Consider the following 6435-nt stretch of genomic DNA (forward strand, 5'->3'; position numbering starts at 1 on the left):
TGTACTTTCTGAGTCTTGGAATCTAGCCCTAGAGCCCTACAGTGCATCTCACCTCATGTCCCCAGCCTCATGGGTGAACTGTGACACGGCATTCAATGAGAGTATGCCTGAAAGCATCTTGGAAGCTTGGGTGCAGTTACAGCCAGGGCAGGAACCCAGGCTCCGGACTCCTAGCTGAGGCACTTTGGAGATCTTGGGTTCTCGTCTCTATACCCTCCCTAAGCAACAGTCATTACCCAAGTATGGAATAAACTTGGCCTCTGTTCCCTCAGCTTTGGCCCCAAATCTGGGGGTAGTTGGGAGTTTAGGAGAAAAGTAATGCTCTCTTCTTGGGACACAGTAGCCAGCAGGAAGTGGTCCCCATCTCTGAGTCTGTCCTGGCCAAGGGATCCTCTAGTAGAGCTTTTAAGTGCCCCTTGGACAGCCTAAGATCCTGGACACTCTGATGAATCCTGTCCTGCCTCAAATACACACCTTTCAGGAGAATTTGGCTTCCGTGCTCCTTTTGTTCCTGAGAAGAACTGACTCCTGGTAACTAAGGAAATAATTTCCGTGATTAAAAGCAGTTCAGATGGAGGGCATGTCCCATGAAGAATGGGGCTGGAGCCCAGGATCACGTACCAACCCCCCTGGAGAACTAGGACCCTCTTCTCAGTGCTCACATGCATTCTCAATAAGAAGAGTACTGTGAGTGTGTGTAGAGCCCCTACACAGCAAAAGAAAGAGCACGTGACTTACCCGGGGTCTCAGAGCTGTTAAGTGTCCAAACAGGACTAGAACCTCTGCCTCGCCCAAGGGAGATAGCATTTGATTATCAACTTAATAAACGGCAATGTGGAGATGGAAGTAATCAGATGGGGGTATGGTAAAGTTGGGAGCTGGGGGCTGGGGTGGACTGCACTTTGGAAGACTTACTTCTTAGGGCCTCCACTGGATGAACTGGTAAACTGGGCTGGGCTGGGTCAAATAAATAGCTTAGAACTATCCAGAGGGAAAGCAGTGTGGCTGGTGCTTCTCAGCCTAAACTGAGCAGTGAACTAAAGTAAAAACTGAACTGAAGAAAAACCGGCATGGACAGGTGGGGTGAGGGAAAATAGGAGTTCCTTATCAAGTTTGGTTCCTGGTCTGTCCCTGTCCCTGCCCTCTCTCCAGCATCTTCTCTCCCCATCTGAGGCCAAAGCTGGCCTTTGCAGAGCTCCTGGAGTGGCCTTTGCTACTCTAGCTCAGGAGAGGATGACTGCTCCCTAGAGAGCTCCCTGTGCCCCTCTGCCAGCCCCACAACCCCTCTTCTGAGCTGAGGCTCGGATTTCCAGCTCAGCCCAGAGTTAACCAGGTGCAGAAGCACGTGGTCTGGGAGGCCCAGGGATCAACTGTCAGCCCCTCCCAGGGTGAGGAAGAGATTTGGGAAGCCAGAATCGGGGTGGATCTCAGCCTTGGTGTAGAGCCCTGGCTTATCTTGCTATCTGAGAACCTGGAGCGGCTTCTCCCAGGAGTGTTGGCAGAGCCAAGCCTCATGGTTTTTCAGGCAGGGAGGCACTCAGCAATCAGAGATAAAGTGTGAGAACCACAGCCTCAGAGGGCCTAACTCTCCCTCTACCCTCCCCAGCAGCCAGCCAGGGCGTCCGCATGCGTGTTCCTGCCTTCCCTCCTCCATTCTGCCCCCCCCCCACAACACCAGCTTCACTTCCTGAAGACAAACTTTAGTCCTTTGGGAAAAGACCTCTTGATGTCTATAGCAGAAAGCCCAAACTCCTCACCTGGCGCTCAGGACCCTCCATGACACCTATGCCAACCCCTTTTCCAGCCTCCCCTCCCATAGCTACCCTTCCTGCACCAATAGGCTCTGTTCCCCGGAGGCCCCTATGTGTTCCTATCACCATGAATTTGTTGTGACCATTACCTCTCAACGTCAAGCTACCTTGGGACTCCTAAGGCCACCAACCCAGTAGGAACCTCCGTCATCTCTCTCCTGGATCACAATACCAGCCTCCGGACAGGGCTCCCTGCTTCCTCCACTGCTTCCCTCAGACACTCCCCTGCCAGCAGCCAGTGTGTACCCGAGATCAAACAGCAACAGATCGTGTCACTCTCTCACAGAGGTCCAGACCTCAGGACCAGGGAGGGACTGAGAGTAGAAGCATGGCGTGTCCATGAGCAGTCCTGTGAAGGGTTTCTTACACTAGAGGAACATTAGGTTTCATATGAGCATTTTCAAGATTTCCTCCCTCCCGTGTGACACTTTTCTCTTACTCTAAATTTTCATCAAAGCCCCATACAACTCTTCAACCTTGTGTGAAGTGCGATCTGCCCACATTTTCTCCACTATGGTGCTCAGAAGAATGGTCATCTGTCATGGGGATTGGACACAGGGGTCTTGGTGGTGGAGCTGAGAACAGGCAAGTTGAACATGTTGAGAACAACCACACAGCGGAAACTCTGGAGAGGAACACAACAGTACGCCCTCTTTCTGCCATAGTCAAGGAAGTGTACCAGACACAGCTAGTCATCTACCCAGCCATCTTCCCCCTTCTTTGCTCGTCCAGGTTTCAGTTGGGCATGTGTTTTCAGGGAAGTCTTACCACTTGGAGTACCCACGGGCTCAATGTGGATTTGTCTACAGTAACCGTGGTGATAATTCCATCACTCTTACCAGGAATTACTTAGAAATGGCCACAGGATACTTTCCAAGCCAGTGAGATACCCAGAAAAGTGTGCCAACGGCTTCTGAGAAACATTTCTTTGTTCTGAAAAAAGAGACAGGGGAAGAGAAAGTCCTTTTCTTTCTCTGTTGTTTGAGCGTGACTCCTGGAAGTGCAGGAGACACCTTGGACCTGGAAGGTGCCAGCCTAGGCAAACAAACCAGCCTGCTGAGGACGGCAGAGCAGAAAGATGGGAAGAACCTTGGTGCCTGGTGACATCACTGAGCTGCTGAAAGAGCCCATGCTGGAATGAGTCATTACAGCTTTGGGCGCCTATTGTCAGAGATAACAATTGTCCTCCAAGTTTAAGCTGCTTTTCCTTGGGTTGTAGTCAAATGCATCCTGATACAGAAGGTGACCCTTATGAGTCGGGGGGGCGGGGATTGATTCTTAGTTTATTCCCTTTGAGATTTCCTTTGCTATTCTTATAAACTCCTAGCTGAAACATTGTCTAGTTCCATCCTCATCTCATAGAAAGAGAAACCAAGGACCAAGGAAGGTCATTTTCTGTGGTTGCACAGTGCGCTAACATCCTAGGCCCCTGTCCGAGGCGCTCTCGTGCCATCGCTGTTCCCCAGCTTCAAGTGGCTGGGCAGTGGCAGAGCGGACTGTTTGTAACCCTGACGTGATGGAAGAGTGGCTGTGTTCAGGTGTACCAAGCACCTCCACACGTTATCCTTTGGATCTTCACAACTGCTCCGCAAAGCGGCAGGTTTTAGCTGCATTTTTTTCAGATGAGGCAACTGAGGTCCAGGAAGAGAGAACAAGCTCAAGGTCATGTGACCTTTTGCATGGGAGGGACTCAACCCACGTCTACAGCAAGACGAATCAGATGTCCAAGGATTCTTCTTCCCAGGGTATGGGAATGGGCAGACTTGCCTGCTGGTTTTGACTGGAGCTCCAGGGAAGTCCTTTCTCTTTGGGCCTCTGAGTGAGGTTAGATCCTCCTCACGCCCCTGACTTATCTCCACAGGGTGTGTGAGGCTTAAAGACAATGTCGGTGTAGTATGTGGTATTGGTCGCTTCAGATTCTACAAGGTAGGATGGTTAGTGCTAAAGCCGGAGGGGACTGGCTCTTGCTTAAAATGAGCCCTTCCTTGGCAGACAGACATGGTACCCTCCCTGCTCCAGCCACCATTGATCCCACCAAGGCGCAGACTGCAGGATCAGGCCCATAGTTTACAGAACACCTGGGAGAGGCTGTGGGCAGCTGGGTAATTTCCAAATTAATTGTAGGAGAAACCTAACAAAACAATCTACAGGCTAAGCATCCTGGGAGTGCTGCCGTGAGACTGACAGCCTGGAATCCAGCAAGTACAATGCTGCCCGACCACAGACAGGAGGGCCCTTCCTCCTAGGGGGGAGGAGGGCTGACTTCCTTCCAACAGGGGCCCGTCTGGGCCTGCAGCCGGGCCCGATAGGAGAGCAAAACCCCAGAACTGAAACAGTCTTTCCACCCAAATCCCAAACTACAATGAACATAAACAGCTTTCCCAAAACATTACTGCAAGGTTGACTGGCCTCGTAAGTTATATGCCCTGGCAGAAACCTTGCTTCCTAGCAAGGGGTTTTCAGGTCTCATTTTGAAAATTTTCTCCTGAATTCATCCTGAGGAAACCCGGGCTGCCTCCACTGCCCCCTGCACATTAGATATGCATGCATAAAATGAACCTGGAGTCTACACTGTATTATTAATAACCTGGAGTCAACATATGGTACCTTCCTGTTTTCTGAGAGGCTGCCTGCTTTTGTAAGAAAAGTTCTGGCTCAAGTCCTGGCTTCAGCACCTAGATAAGTCTCAGCCTCACCTTCCCTAGCAATACAATGGACACAGCACTGCCTTCCTTCTCTAATACCAATGACAAAGGCTCATATTCAGTGAGCTCTGTGGCAGGCACTGTTTGGTGCCTTCCAGTCTCCACAACCCCCCTGGGACATAATGACCATGAACTAGGAAATGCGGGGGAGCAGAGTTTGAAGCCAGGCAGTCAGGCACCAGAGCTTCTAAGAGATAAAACTTTGCATCATAAGGTTCCTGGTTCTAGACAGGCACTACTCTAGAAGTCAAAAGACTCACGGCCTCACCCGTCCACAGCCACCAACTTTGTGTGTGATCTTGGGTGAGTCGCTTGACTTCAGTAGTCTCATCTACACACTGGGTAAATGTGTGTGGCTGGAAGCAATCAGGTGGCCTCTCATGTCTCTTTAGTATAACATTTGGTGAGTCTGAGTCCCCCTCGCCTGAATATGAAATGAGGATGGATGTGCATAATGTGAAAGTTTTTGATAATTGTAGTGTGATGGTTTATTTCCAAGGCCTTCCATGCCATTATTTCATAAAGCCCTCAAAGCAACCCCAAAGTGAGTGAGATGGAGGAGGTTTTACTGCACTTGTTTTCATAGCATGAAGAACTGAAGCCCAAAGAGAAGTCACAGGCAAGTAGGGTGGATCCCAGACTAGGCTTGTGACGTCAGGCTCTGACCTGGTGCTCGTGCTGTTATACTACGAATTTTTGCAAATGAATGGATACCCCAGCACATTACTGGTCCAGGTATAATGCTGTGCCTGGCACTGTGCCTTACCTGCAGTGGTTGCTCACAGTATGCAGACCTAAGAAAGTGGTTTGGTAGCAAGAAGGAGAAAGTCAACCCCCACCTTGGTAAACTAGGGGGGCTTAGGGCTAGTACCGACCCAGATCTGGGCCCAATCTTATAGTTTCCTAGACCCAGGGTGCCCATGGATAGCCTGAATACCCAAGCCCTTGCCCTCTGTCCACAACTTATTATATTCACCTTCCAGATGCAGTGCTGATGGTTGTCTCAGGCACGATGTGCCTCATCCTCCATCTGTCCCACCTACCTGCTCCATATAGTCCTCCAGACAAGGCTCCTAAAGATCCCCTCTCCTGGTATTCACAGTCTGTGTCATTTCCACCCACCCGCATAAGTGTGGGTTGGACCTAGTGGCTTGCTTCTAATGAACAGGATATGGCAAAATGATAGGGAGTCCCTTCCATGATTAGGTCACAAAAGGCTGTGACTTCTGTCTTGCTAGCACTCTCTCTCTCTCTCTCTCTCTCTCTTGTTTGCTCTAATAAAGCAAACTGCCAGGTTTTAAATACTGGACGGAGAGGCCTCCATGAGGAACTTATGAGGAACTGAGACTTGAGTCCAACAGTAAAGAACTAATGCTGCTAGCAAACAAGTGAGTGAGCTAGGGAGTGGATCCTTCTCAGTCAAACCTTGAGACAACCGCAGGCTTGTGAGTGATCCTGAAGAACAGGGCCAGAGAAACTGTGAGATGATGAATGTAATTGGGATTTTTGGAGATTTTATTTATTTATTTATTTATTTATTTATTTGAGAGAGAGAGCATAAGCAGGGGAGGGTCGGGGGAGAGAGACAAGCAGACTCCCCACTGAGCTCAATGTGGGACTCAATCCCAGGACCCTGAGATCATGACCTGAGCCTAAGACAGAGGCTTAACCAACTGAGCCATCCAGGTGCCCTGATAAATATAACTGTTTTAAGCCACTAAGTTTTGGGGTACTTTGTTATGCAGCACTAGATAACTGATACGTGGGAAGTGATGTGGCCATGAACCAAGGAATACTAGCAAGCACTAGAAGTTAGAAGAGACAAATAATGGATTCTCCCTTGGAGCCTCCAGAACAAATCAGCCTTATCAACACCTTGATTTTCACCCAGTGAAACTGATTTTGGACTTCTGACCTCC

Source organism: Ursus maritimus, unplaced genomic scaffold, assembly GCF_017311325.1.
Source record: "Ursus maritimus isolate PB19 unplaced genomic scaffold, ASM1731132v1 scaffold_17, whole genome shotgun sequence".
NCBI lineage: Eukaryota > Metazoa > Chordata > Mammalia > Carnivora > Ursidae > Ursus > Ursus maritimus.